This window comes from Polyodon spathula, chromosome 5 (assembly GCF_017654505.1).
Source record: "Polyodon spathula isolate WHYD16114869_AA chromosome 5, ASM1765450v1, whole genome shotgun sequence".
Classification (NCBI taxonomy): Eukaryota; Metazoa; Chordata; class Actinopteri; order Acipenseriformes; family Polyodontidae; genus Polyodon; species Polyodon spathula.
The window spans coordinates 54,880,575-54,894,894 of record NC_054538.1 but is presented as its reverse complement, the minus strand read 5'-3'; the positions used below and the strand labels follow the sequence as shown (position 1 = coordinate 54,894,894).

The following is a 14,320-nucleotide window of genomic DNA, read 5'->3' as shown; positions in this document are numbered from 1 at the left end:
GTTTTTTAGATCAGTGATTATTATTATTATTATTATTATTATTATTATTATTGTTGCTGTTGTTGTTGTTATTAGTATTATTACTAGTATTTAATTACTAGTAAATGTTAACATAAATATATAAACTATATAAACTACAGGAGTGTACAGCCTTATTATTAGCAGTTTTTGCATAAACCATGTAAGATAATAAAGATATTAAGGCTCTTCACCAAGTTTCACTCTTAACAGCTGTCAAAATCAGCAGATCAAAATTACGGTGAGATTTCTAATTAATTTGATTTATGAGGAGGAAGAAAAAATGTATTCAGAACAAGAAAATGCTTCAACAGTGAGCGGTATACAATTTCAATATGAATGTGAAAAACCAGACACTAGACTTTAAGTAGTTATCAAATCTAATAATAATAATAATAATAATAATAATAATAATAATAATAATAATAACAAATCAAGTACATCCTACTGTAGATATTGCTGTAATTCCATTTTTTTTTTTTTTTTTTTTTTTTGGCATTGATACATTTATCCAGTGGTTTTGGGGAATTTCCTAATTACGGACCCTGGGTGTCAGTGTATAAGGAACATATTACTGTTACTGATGACTACATTACGAATGTTACAGACTGCTGCTATAAGCCTTACTATCAGGTAGACTGTAATATTTATACTTCCTAAATCATTTTCACCTTAGCAATGTATTTGCAGTCCAAGTCATTAGAAAAAGCAGCTGGTTCATTAATGACAGGAAATACTTTGATTTGTGAGGTGAAATGGCCAAGGAAGTACAAGTACTGTATAACCGACCTGAAAGTAATAAACTAAGAATCTTCTTAATAGTGTATACTGAATAAATAATAATAAAAAAAAACACACCACAGATATTTTCAACATGATCTTAAATATATGTTTTTAATGAATAGGGCACAAGCATTTATGAATATTATATTATTATCATCCTCAGATATGATCTGAAATAAGTAGCTGAAGTTGGTATCTATCACAGGCTTTATATAACACGCCATCACCAAAATTGAGGTTTTAGCTCAATGTCCAGTGTATAGTTCCACTGATGAAAGGAATGTACAGGGATAGATACATTGACCTTGGCAGTTTATTATGATATCTCCTTGTAGGGTCTTGGTTACCAAGTCTAATAAAACCAACCTGTCCCACTACAACCCACCCGTCTGCCAGACTCTCGCGAGGGTTGTCTCAAAACGGGGGGTTGGAGAGAAGAGACACACTGAGAAAAACCAACCGAGTTGAGCGAACACGCAAGCAGTAGACAGCAGAGGAGAGAGAGAGGAAAGCCGCCCGAGAAGTGGCTGGGCGTGACGTCACGAGTTTTCCTGAAAGTCAACAACAAGCTGCAGCAGCACAGCGGCGGTGCCAGGGGCTAGGAGGAGCTGCAGCCTCTTCCCTTTATTATTATTATTATTATTATTATTAGAAGCAGCAGCAGCAACAGCATCACCACCATTCGAGTTTTTTTTGTGTGTGTGTGTGTATGTGTATGTGTGTGTGTGTGTGGCTGTGGTTTGCGATATTATTATTCTCGCTTAGGAAAGACGCGAGCGTGACGGAGGCTGCCGAGGGGGGAACCCACGCGTCTCCCCATCACTGCCTGTGCAGGTAATACATACAAAACAATAGCACAATAATGATGCAATACAATCATTTGTTATCAATTAATAAGCGTGCTGTTTGTCCCGGTTATGCACCTTCTTCGTGCCGCTGTGAAGTTCCCTTGTTTTGTGGCGCTGGCTGGGTTGCATAGTGTTGACAGCGGATGGGAGACTGGGTTGTCTGTGTAGATGCTGCGGAGAAGAGGTTGTGATAGACTGGGAGACAGGGGAGGAGGAGGTGGAGTTTTACGGCTCTGGCCTAGTGCTTCTCTGCATAGTCGTGACTGGCTCTATTCCATAGTTTTTGCAATACTCTTTCTGCAGGTGAAAGAAACCCGGGGTGTTGCCAGTGCCATATTGCGCGGAATAATTTATTTTTATTGGGTATTTCCCGAGGTGATGGCTGGCGTTCAGCGTTCGTAGCCATAGCTTTTTTTTTTATTTGGGGGGGGGGGGGGGGGGGGGGGGGGGGGGGGGGGGGGGGGGGCTGCAGTAATATATTTTTGTTCTTTTCAGTACTGCTTGTGATGTTTTTATATGTTCCAGCCATACAGCAAGGCAGCCTCATCCTTGGATTGCGTGTTATCATGAGATATAATTATAACAGGTGCGTTTTCGTTCAGACCCAACCCCCAGAAAAGTATAGACCCATATATATATATATATATATAATATATAATTAATACTATGTATATATATATATAATATATATTATAGATATCTATATATCTATATATATATCAAAAAATTAGATCAATATTAATATATTATTGTATGCTATTGACGTTAATTGGTAAATGTGTGGATAAACAAACCATTCTCACAATATGTGCTTGGTCTGTGTTACACTGTATGACATTACTTTTTTCTATGACCTTTCCTTTTTTCCTATTAAGTTTAAACAAGATGTTCATTTTAACACACACACAACATGTAACAACATCCAAGGCAGACCGTGTTTTGAAGCAGTAAAACATTTTATTGCAACATTGTTTGCCATGTATTTTTATATCTGTGGTGCTGTGGTCATTCCATATTATTGGCCTCTCACACATTTTTTTTTTATGCCCAAGGTGTAGTGGTATGAAATGATTTTTTTCTGAATATGTAACGAATGGCTAACTGCTAGCCAGACAGACAAGCACATTTTGTTTATTTATGGTATTTCACCGGACAGACACCCAGCTAATGTACTATCCAGTATGGCGATATGAACTTGCATTAGGCTAGATTTAGCAGCATATTGTATCAAGAAAATGGCTAGAAAAGTTTCCATTTTAGATTTCAATTTTAACAGTTCTTAATGAATGGTGCCATGCAGTTAGACTTAGGCCAATAAGTGCTAACAGAAATGCCCCTATCGACACATCCCTGAAGTGCTTCTGAGTAAATATCAGTGGTGCAACCTAACTTCTTAATTGATTATAACAATGCATTTATCGACAATAATCAATGCATCAACGTTGTATTTTTAGAAATCAAGAACAAAAATGCTGCTGTGCATAATAGTTAAAAGGCAAGGCACAACTTATATGCAAACGATAATAAGTTTTGATTTTGATGATAATAATAATAATAATAATAATAAATAAATAATAATAATAATAATAATAATAATAATAATTGTAAACCTCTGAAGGACACCATGGGTAATTGGAGTGCACCAGTGATTTAGTCCACATCAAGTGGACTAGAAAATCCTGCAAATCTGTACTAACTTAATATATATATATATATATATAATTGATGTGAAATACAAGATAAAAAGTCAAATCTGAAAGTAAAAATCTGAGACCTTTGACCTCACCCAGGTCAAATTGCGTAACCTTGGATTTTTGTCAGTTTTTGGTAGTTTGTAGCCTAGACCCTTATCTACATTTCCTGCACGTTTCAATTTGTGCCTGCCATTGGTTGGAGCACAGCACAGAGTGTCAGGTATCAGGTGAATCTTCTAAGTGAAGCGATTACACACCTAATGCAGTTAAACAAAAATATGTATTTGCAATTGAGTATACTCTCCTCTCCTGTTAAATTGAAGCTGCAGTGAACTGGTGCAGCTGTAACAGCTATTAATATTCATGAATTATCCAAGGTTCTGTATTTACGTAATTGGCTAAAATAAACAGGTAAATATAAATCAATACTGAATTGTGCACGTTTAATTTTGTCCCCACCAGTGGTACTACTGTCAGCGCATGTTTGATATTTTAAGTAATGCTTCTCCAGGTAATTACCACTGTTCAAATCCAATGAATCACTGAGCCTGGAACAGAAAAGGTATTTTTAGAAGTAGTAGAAATGTAGATATTTCATTTTCAGGTCTCTGTCCTTATATTTCTGCATGCAACACAATTTATCACTGACCTATGCTTAAGTTGCCATTTTCCTTCATAGCCACTCTGTCAAGGCTTTTGATGCTGTGGCCATCTCCTTGTCTCTCAGGGTGTATCTCCTTCCTGTTGCAGTTGTTACTGATGTCTGCACATCCCCCATGTCGACAATAAATTGATCTGGATGGCGTGGGAAACAAATGGAAGTTAATTTCAGCCTCCCATTTCTTCTGATCAGCAGACACCACCAGCCTGAGCCACCAGTGACTGTCATACTGTAGCATATCCTTTCACTTGGTGAAATGCTAGGACATCATATAAGGACTTTTGCTTTCGAAAGAAGTGGAGATGCCATGTGTCAGACACAGTTCTTACCTTGAGGAATCTGCTCCAGAAAACCTTGCTGAGCTTGCCATTGTGCTATTGTGAAGTATTCTACTTCAAGAGCAGGAATGTTGTCTTTTGCAAACCTGTGCAGTTGGTGTGGAGTCTGGTCATGGTGTGGACACTGCAAACTGACTTTTGTTGCCACTCGTTTAATGGTTCCTCCTACACTATCGCAGGGTCCTTTGCCATGAAATGTTGCAAAGAAGTTCCACTCTGCTTCCATGGCAAAATCTTTGAAGTGCTGGCAAATGTTGAGGACATTTTTAGAGTTTTTGCCCTGCACATCTGTTGGAGAAGTAAGAGATTTTTCTTGTGTGCCTCCCAAATTTGTACTCTAAGAACCTTAAAAGATGCTCTTGAAAGAGTTAAACAGCGACTGTGCCATGATTCATGCATTCTAGTATTGCAACATATGAAATATGCTGAGAATTCACATATTTGTCTCACCAATAGCGAACAAATGAATGTAGTGTTGCCTGAGAGTTGTTCCAGTGGTGTGATTTTGCTTCATCTTACACCACAAAAGTGAGGTTTTCTGCAAAATCACCAACAACAAGGAATTCATTTTCTTGAAGGAGTTTATCCCCCAACTGTTGATAATATGCTGTCTGCATCTTTGTGATGAAATCATGTTGACAAAGACATTGGAGATGGCTTGTAAAAGTCTGTATGAACTGATCAACAGGTTCATTGATTGTCTGGAGGGTGGTACTGCACTTCTGATACTTTATGGACAGTTATGGACAGTTTTCACATTTTCCTAAGTGGCAGAAGACATGAGATAAGATAAGCAATGCTAGTGATTCAAAGGCACTTCTGTACTGGCACTAAGTTGTGGAAGCTTAGAACAAATGAACATCAGTTTTAATTTCCGATGTGTTGTGCAGACACACACAGCATGTGTACTACTACTGCCTGCCAATACACACTCCTTTGGTTTCAGCTCTGTAAAGTTGGAGAAGCCAATCTTAATATCAGGATACTGTAATTTAAAGAAACAATAGGCCTCTGAAAGATTGCAGAGAACAAGCTGTTTTTGTTGGTGCTCCCTCCTTCCCGACTCTTTATTGTAAACAGAAACAAAATCTTTCTTTCCAGCCATGAGGCGACAAACATCTTCCATCTTGTAGAACAATTTTACCGTTCTCCCCCCAATTTTTGGATTAGGATCTGATAGGCATCCCTTCCTTTCCTGTAAAGCCTTGGCTGTCCTGGACATGTGGTAGGTAACTCAGCAGCAGTCCTCCATATAGACCAAGACATTGGCACAGCTGTCAAAATATGAACTTGCTGACGTCGAATGATATTTGAATTACATTTTGCCTTCAGCTGGGCCATCATCTCTTGATATGCCTGAGCCTGCTTCTTGATTGTTTCATGGTCTTCCCCTTCTGTTTGTGGGAAAACCTTTCTTAGATTTCTCTTCATTGCTTCTCCAACCTTTTTTACTATCTGAGCTGCAATATACCTTTTGTGACAATTTTCTTCTTTCAGTGGAGATGCTTGTATTGCCTCCAAGGCCTTGTTTATTTGTGAAATCCAATGTTCCTTTTCAACTTTGAAAATGTTGTTGCTTTCAGGTTGTTTTGTCTTGGAACAGCATGAGGGCTGGGTTCTCTGGAATTAGACTCCTTGGGGTCACATTTTGCTGAAGGTGATGTTTGGTCTTGGTCAGAAGGACGATGGGCTAGAAACTTACAAGGGTAACAACTTCTGGACATACAAAGTTCAGCTTCTGGTGGTCCTTGATCTGCTTCTTTTGTTAAGGTGCAACCTTTAGTGCAGTGCACTCCACGATGCTTTGCAAATGAGTCACAGCATGCTTTGATGTCTTTAACACCAAGAAAGTCATTGGAAGTACTTGCCATTTATGCAACATATTGTCTTCAATATCGGATACACTGCAAAACTGCAAGAATTTTAGCTACAAACATTTAATGTCAAGAAAGTATAATATATAAATGTTTTTTGGAAGAGGACCAGGTTTAAGGACAAACCTTAGATTAATAATAGTTGGGTTTTCTTATTTAATTCACCTGTGCTACACTTTAGTCACATGTTAATAGGCCAAATTGGTTAATTAATTAATTAACATGAATCTGTTACAGATGCACCAGTTCACTGCAATTTAACAGGTGAGTATAATCGATTACAACTAAATATTTTCGTTTAATTGTATTAGGTGTATAATTACTTCACTTAAAAGATTCACCTGACACTCTGCATTCAACTCTGTGCTGTGCCTCAACCAATGGCAGGCACAACCTGAAACGTGCAGGAAATATAGGGTCTAGGCTACAATCTGTCAAAAACTGACAAAAATCCAAGGTTACGCAATTTGATCTGGGTGAGGTCAAAGGTAACAGAATCGCACAACTTTTTTTTTATCTTACACTTCAGAGAGAAGATAGTGCTATTCCAACGTAATAAAGTTTTCAGATGTACTAGTCATTTCAGAGAAAAAAATGCAGCTGTCGCTTCAAAAAATATAAGCAGTAAATGCTCCATTCGAGCAAGCGTACAAAGTTAGTCTTATCTTTCACAGTACTAAATTAATCCACTTGAACAGGATCATCACAAGTCTGATTTGGTACGCTGCAATCGGAATCTTGTTTAGTCTGATTTAGCAGATGATCTACCTGATAACTTCTGGTATGCTGCAATCGGAATTAGAAAGTGTACTAATTGTAGTTCTGTCGAGTGGACTAAACCTGCTTAATCCACTAGTTAGACACATCAAGGGGTAGATGTACTAAGATGGGCCAGTCGCAGCACAAATATACCACAATTTGCATTTTCGTTACGCAAAGTGCACATTTTGTTGTATGTACTAAGAAAAACTATGTTAATGAGGAGAGCCTCAACATACTAATGTCAGTGTTATTTGCGTCCTTAGCGAGATCTAGCTAGAGTTGTGTGACATTTAAAAAAATAAAACAGCGGCAGTTGTTGTGGTTTGCTGCAGCAGAGGGTGTCTTGTTTTTGTTAAATGTAAACGTCATCTGTACAATGCATTCTGTTCTGTTTTCATTTGACCTATTTTAATACTGTTATATATAAGCTATGAAAATCAGGATTTCATGGGCTGTGCGATTAATCGTGAAATTAGCCCAGTACCGCGATTTTTACAATGTTAAGAAATAAAAATAATTTAATAATTATTTGTATTTCGTACATACATTTTTGAAATCACATTAACAAAACTGTACATCTCTGCTATGTGCCTGCGTTTAATTATCACCATGCACACTGTGCTGTGCAGTGATTGCCATGTCACTATATGCAATCTAAGCGGGAAATTACAAACTAAGCAGGTCTGCAGCAGATCACGTAAAGCAGTATTCAGCAGGAGTTTTACACTGCAATGGAGGTAAGCTCTTCTGTACCTCCTGCAACGTTCCTGTAGATCACTACCGAGAATCGTCTGTTGACAGGCATTTAGATTCACAGAAAAGAGAAAGGCAGAAATCCAGAGCAGTACTGCGACTGCTTTACTTGCAAATAAATAAATAACGCTGACTTGCACATTCCAAAAGCCCACATATTAAATTTTGACCCTACAGAGGTGCTTTGCGCAAATATCCCTTTTGAAAGATTGGGTGACCAAAAGTTACGGAAATTCTTCAGACAGTGTAGCAAATGGTGGAGTGATTCCTTCATCAGCTCAGCTGAGATACTGAGTATCACAAGCAGGAGATTAAGGAATTGATAAATTAGTCTGCTTGCTTGTCAGTGGTCACTGATGAGTCGACTGATGCACAGTTCAGTATGGGTTACACATTTTATTTGTTTTGCAAGGCCTAAATGGTGAACATGCACCTGACGTACTAGAACTGAAAGCAGTCCTTGCACATGCACTTTAAGTACAGGCTGTTTATTACAACACTGTTTCACAAGCTATTGTAAAGTGCTTGAATAACTTTGATGTTAATTTTTTAAAAGCAAAGTTTTAAAAACAAAAATAAAATCTACACAATTTTATATTTCCATGCACGTTCCGCAAAATACTGTACTTTTCCCGTGACAATGCCTTGAATTTTAAAGATAATTTTCGAGATTTTCACAGGGCCTTATATATAGCCTTTATTTTATATATGTGCCTTGCAAAAGTATTCAGACCCCTGACCAATTCTCTCATATTACTTAATTACAGATGGTACATTGAAATTTTGTTCTGTTCAATATTTTTTTTTTAAAACACTTAAACTCAGAATCAATTATTGTAAGGTGACATTGGTTTTATGTTGGGAAATATTTTTAAGAAAAAAAAAAAACTGAAATATCTTGCTTGCATAAGTATTCAACCCCACACATTAATATTTGGTAGAGCCACCTTTCGCTGCAATAACAGCTTTAAGTCTTTTGGGGTAAGTATGTACCAGCTTTGCACACAGTGTCGGAGTGATTTTGGCCCATTCTTCTTGGCAGATTTGCTCCAGGTTGTTCAGGTTGGTTGGACCACGCTTGTGGACCGCAATTTTCAAATAGTGCCACAGATTCTCAATGGGATTGAGATCAGACCTTTGACTGTGCCATTGTAGGACATTTACCTTTTTGTTCTTGAGCCACTCCTATGTTGCTTTGGCCTTGTGCTTGGGATCATTGTCCTGCTGAAAGGTGAATTTCCTCCCAGGCTTCAGTTTTTTAGTGGACTGAAGCAAATTCTCTTGCAGTATTTTCCAGTATTTTGCTCCATACATTCTTCCTTCAGCTGTAACAAGATGCCCAGTCCCTGCTGATGTGAAGCATCCCCACAGCGTGATGCTGCCATCACCATACTTTACAGTAGGGATGGTGTGTCTTGAGGCATGGGCAGTGTTAGGTTTGCGCCACACATAGCGCTTTGAGTTTTGGCCGAAAAGTTATATCTTGGTCTCATCTGACCACAAAATCTTTTCCCACATTGCAGCTGGGTCACTCTCATGCTTTCTTGGGTAGGCTACACATTACATATATATAATGTTCAGTAGGCCTATACAGCATACAGTAGTAAAATCAAATAAATACCTAGCACACTTTTTTTTACTTTAGCCTACTGGTAACACAAAATAAGTTACGCTTCTGTATTGTACGCATTGATGTACAATGCGAATAAGACATGATTTTAATTTGAAACTAAATGATTTTAGGTTTTTTTAATTTTAATTATTATTATTTTTAACTTGTTCTACTTAGTAGCCTAGACAATTAACACACAATAGATCGTGGTACTATACAGATGCTCAGAACGAGTTGGAGGGGTCAGTGGCACTGGTCATGTGTGCAGTCTGTTGCTCTGAAAAAAAATAGTCAGGTTGTGAAAATGAGATTTAGTAAACAGTATCGCTATGAAATGTATCTTTTTATGACTTCTGTCTGGACACTGCACTTTTTTTCTCACACCAGTGTGTCTTTATATCTGGCTGTATATCCTAAGCTGTGACCATTCGCAACTCAGCAGCCAACTGTTCATCTGTAAGCCTTGATCTGTGTTTTGATTTGTTTGAAGAGTTGCTCACAAATGTAAGTGTTTCCAGCTGAACTCAGGATTTGGCGAAAAAGTTCTGGCAATTTGGGGAACTTGTTGACTGGAACATACTGGTATAAATTTTGTTGTTTCACTTTGTTGAATTTATCCTTGAGTTGCGATGTGGACAAACGAAAGTGAGCCAAACACGTAGATCTTGAGCAATACCGGCACCTGAACCGAGAAGTTCGGCAGATGATGAAGACAGAACGAGAAGCCTACTGGAATAACATAGCAGCTGATCTCGAGGAAGCTGCATCCAGGCACGAGTACCGGACTCTGTACCAAACGCTCAAGAGACTGAGTGGAAAGACCAAGTCGACCAATGACAACATCAAGAAAGCGGATGGAAGCTTTGTGAGTTCTCCCAGCGAACGCCTTCAATGGTGGAAAGAATTTTTCCAAGAACTACACAATCACGATCCATCTCAAGGATCACCGGCAGAGCCACCACCTATCGACCCACCAGCGAATCCATTCCTCGACGACGAACCTACAGTTGACGAAGTGAAAACCGGCGTCAGATCACTGAAGAACGGAAAGGCACCCGGAGTCGATCAGGTCACCGCCGAGGCGATCAAGGCGGGAGGAGATGTCCTGCTGCACCGACTTCACGCACTTGTCACTCATCTGGCAATCCGAACGAATACCATCAGCTTGGAAAAAAGCCATGATAGTGCCAATACTGAAGAAAGGCGACAATCGGGAGTGCAAAAACTATCTCGGCATCAGCATGCTGTCCATTACTGGCAAAGCTTTTATGAAGATCATCCAATCCAGGCTGCAGAAACATCGTGAACAGACCAGTCGAGAAGAACAGGCAGGATTTAGGCCAAACCGTAGATGCTGTGATCAAATCTTCGCCATTCGCCAACTGATGGAAGAAAGGATTAGATGTGGGAAGGGCACCATCATCGTCTTTATAGACTTCAAGTCTGCGTTCGACTGTGTCCACAGGCCAGCCCTATGGAGGGCATTGGAGACCGAGCGTGTCCCCGACAAGATCATTCGACTCCTGAAAATGTCATATGACGGCTCAAGCAGTTGCGTGCGGATACAGAACGAACTATCAGAGGAGTTTCCCATCCAAACCGGAGTCCGCCAAGGGGATGTCGCCTCTCCTCTGCTCTTCAACACTATGATTGACAATGTCATGAAAAAAGCATTAGAGGGAAGGCGTGGAGTTCAGTGTGACGAGAACACCTACGTGACCGATCTGATGTTCGCCGACGACAGCGCGATCTTCGCCGATACTGACGCCGAAGCTACTAACATTCTTTATAGCATCACCCGCATCGCCGAGCTGTATGGCCTCAAAATCAACGCAGACAAGACCAAAGTTTTGACAACGGATGGGTCGCCTGCCAATATCCACCTCGACGGAGCCCAGGTCGAACAGATTCAGGAATTCAAGTACCTGGGATCCGTGGTGCAGGAGAAGAAAGTGGGGTCCTCAACCGATGTCCACGGCAGAATCGGCCAAGCAACCGTGGCATTCGTTTCGCTCAAGAGGTGCCTATGGAAAAGGGCCAACATCTCCGTTAAGACCAAAATATGCCTTTTCCGGACACTGATCCTGCCAATTCTCCTGTACGGGTCAGAATCAGGGACTCTACTGAAGCAAGACCTAAACCAGCTTGAGGTCTTCCAAGTGCGATGTCTGCGGCAGATCCTTAGTATCTCCCTCCGCGACCGCATCCGAAATGAAACCATCCGAATAAGATGTCAGATGTCATAAGTCATCATCAAATTAATCTTGAATCTCTCGGCACAAATTCAACAAAAAGTCAACAAAATTTTTGGATTATAGATAACCGTTGGAAGGACTTGTGGTGAAATAATAGTCCGACTGTTATTGAGAAAAATAATACATTTCAGTATTTCTCTCTCTCTCTCTCATATATATATATATATATATATATTTATATATACATATACACACATATACACACACACACATATATATATATACATATTATATATATATATATTATATATATATAATATATATATATATATATATAAATTTATTTATTTATTTATTTATTTATTTTTATTTCATAAGACAAGGGAAACACCATAGTAGATTTAGTTACGAATCCACTTTTTCTGAATAATTGTACTGGAGATGGGTGATCTTTAAGCAGAGTAATCTTGACAAATTTGCTAAATTGAAACAGAGCGAGGTGGTATCTATTCTCTTTTAGTTTATTCATGGTTATCTGTGTAAACATACCATTTAAAAATATTTGCATTGCATATTTTATATAAATTATTTAAAGAATAAGCACAGCATGTATAATTACTGCCGGAGATTTGGTCTTATCAGAGTGAGGCAAGAATAACTCCCACTAAAACTCTTAATATATACATACTGTGTGTCGCGGGAAGGCAGTTTAAGATAAGATATGCAATAGTCAGCATGCCCACAAACCACCAAGTAAGATCAATTTATGCCCTTGCCCAAATTACTTTGAGGACCACTGCGCTATACCAGCCAGACCTGACAGAGACCCATTTATTTTTCCTGCAGCTGAAGAAAAGGAGCCAGACTGATTTCTGATCACTTTCAGTTGAGGTGGTAGATTGAAATGTGGCATTAATAGCACACATATCATAGCAGAGTATGCAACTACTCTGTTTGCAATCTGAAAATGTGTGTTAACTATGTTTTCTAAGTTCAAGCCTTCCCTAATTAACAAGATTTTATGTACGGCACATTCACTTCCCTTACAGTCATTATTCTTGATCACGTGATGTCCCTTTAAACATATTCTGAGCCGATTCGCTTTCTTAATCAAACAGTAATTACTAAAGGAAATTGTTTTTGTTTTTCCCCCCTCATATCTTGATAGAGTTGACAAAGCATGTTCATTGATCTCACCTGATTCTATTTGAACCTGCATTTCGTTGTGGCTCTAATCATCAAATTCAGTTTATTAATTTCGACTTCGTTAGTTTCTAGTAGTGCATCGCTAATTTGAACAGTCTGGACTTAACAACTATTAATTAAGGTTTAAAGGGAGGGAGAGAGAGATGGAAAATAAAAACCGAAAACTAGAAGCCCTAGGTATAGTGTAGTTTGCCATTCATTGGCAGTATTGGTTTGGTTTAGGATTTTACACATCTAAGAGTTATTTGTATTGTAGGCTTATTCTATCATGTCCTCCCTGTGAGATTTTTCTAGCCCACATGCTAATTGGGACTAACAAACTAGAACATTACGTTTTAATTCTGGCTCTGCTATCATTTTATAGCAACTTTAAAAAAAAAGTTAACGATAACAAAACAAACAACTGTGGTAAAGCTCAAAAGATTTTCATTTTAACAGTACTGTCATTAAATAATTGCACCCAGTTATCAGTGCTTTTTAAAAAGCTGCTAAAGCTGCAAACAGTTCACCCTTTTACTTTAGCAAAAGCTAAACACTTTGTAATAAATTTTAAACAGATAAGCCCTATACTAAAGGTGGTCTAACAATCTTTTGCTGTTGTATTTAGCTGCAAAGTGCTGTTTTTTGTTTTATTGTGAGAGCATCTTAGTTTCAGGTATTGTGAAGTAAACTAGACTTTACATGAGCTTAGGGAACTTACTATCACTGACAGTAAGTTAGGGGTAGGCTGCGTTTTTATTGCATCTGTAAGCATTCACAATATTGTTTTTAGTTTCAGTGTTATGATAATAAATACTGTAGTTGTTTAAAACTGAAAGTGCAATTTATATTTTAACTGCACGGTACCTACTGTGTAACAAACTGAAATTTACTGTGAACTTTTACTAAGATATAAAACAGCAAAGATGTAAATTTTTGTCCATGTGAAAAGACAAAATAAGTGCTGGTTGTTTTGGATTGTATTAATGTTTGTTGATATACTTTTATGGGGGGAGATTTGAGTTTATGAAACCATTATCTCTAATCCACCAACTTTTTCTTTTTAATAAACAGTTTACTATTGGTGACTTAGAAGCCAAATTATTTTACACAATCTACATCTATTGCCATGATATATTTAAATACATTTACCAGCCTTATAAATCCCTGCGAGATGCTTGATATAAGGAGCTTCAGTGTAAATTCCAAAAGTTCTGCATAGCGCTGGCTCACAGCAGTTTTTTAAAGTGTCTTTTCTGGGGCTCGTTCTCCTGCTGTCTTCGATGTAACCGAGTTTAGAAAATACTCTCTCAACTGAGCCAGGCGGGACACTGAGGATGCCAGAAGCAGCACCAATAGGCACGTGCGTGATGATGTGTCTATTGCTTGTGTGTATAGCTTCCACTACATTGCCTTACTCTAAGCAGACAGCTTCGCATATACATGTATCCTAATTTATTATTAATATAAATGTATCTAATGTATTGTATTTTATATATAATATAATCATCTATTTCTATGCACTTGAGTGGTCCAAAATTCTGGTGAAAATCAGTCAAAAACTAATCGTTTTTGTAAAACCCAGGAATTGGTTGGT

The 14,320-nt window shown here is 38.3% G+C and overlaps 1 protein-coding gene across 4 annotated transcripts in view; it reads left to right on the top strand.

Annotated features, from left to right (window-relative positions):
* Positions 1-1,305: 1,305 nt before the first annotated feature.
* Positions 1,306-14,320, top strand: part of LOC121316056 (RAC-gamma serine/threonine-protein kinase-like) — a 176,196-nt gene continuing 163,181 nt past the window's right edge. For 3 of the 4 annotated variants that reach the window (XM_041250779.1, XM_041250776.1, XM_041250780.1), the window contains exon 1: positions 1,306-1,635. The gene's annotated coding sequence lies outside the window, so the exon portion shown is untranslated. Of the gene's footprint in view, positions 1,636-2,154; positions 2,236-14,320 lie in introns of those variants that run through there. The other variant, XM_041250778.1, reaches the window with a different exon arrangement.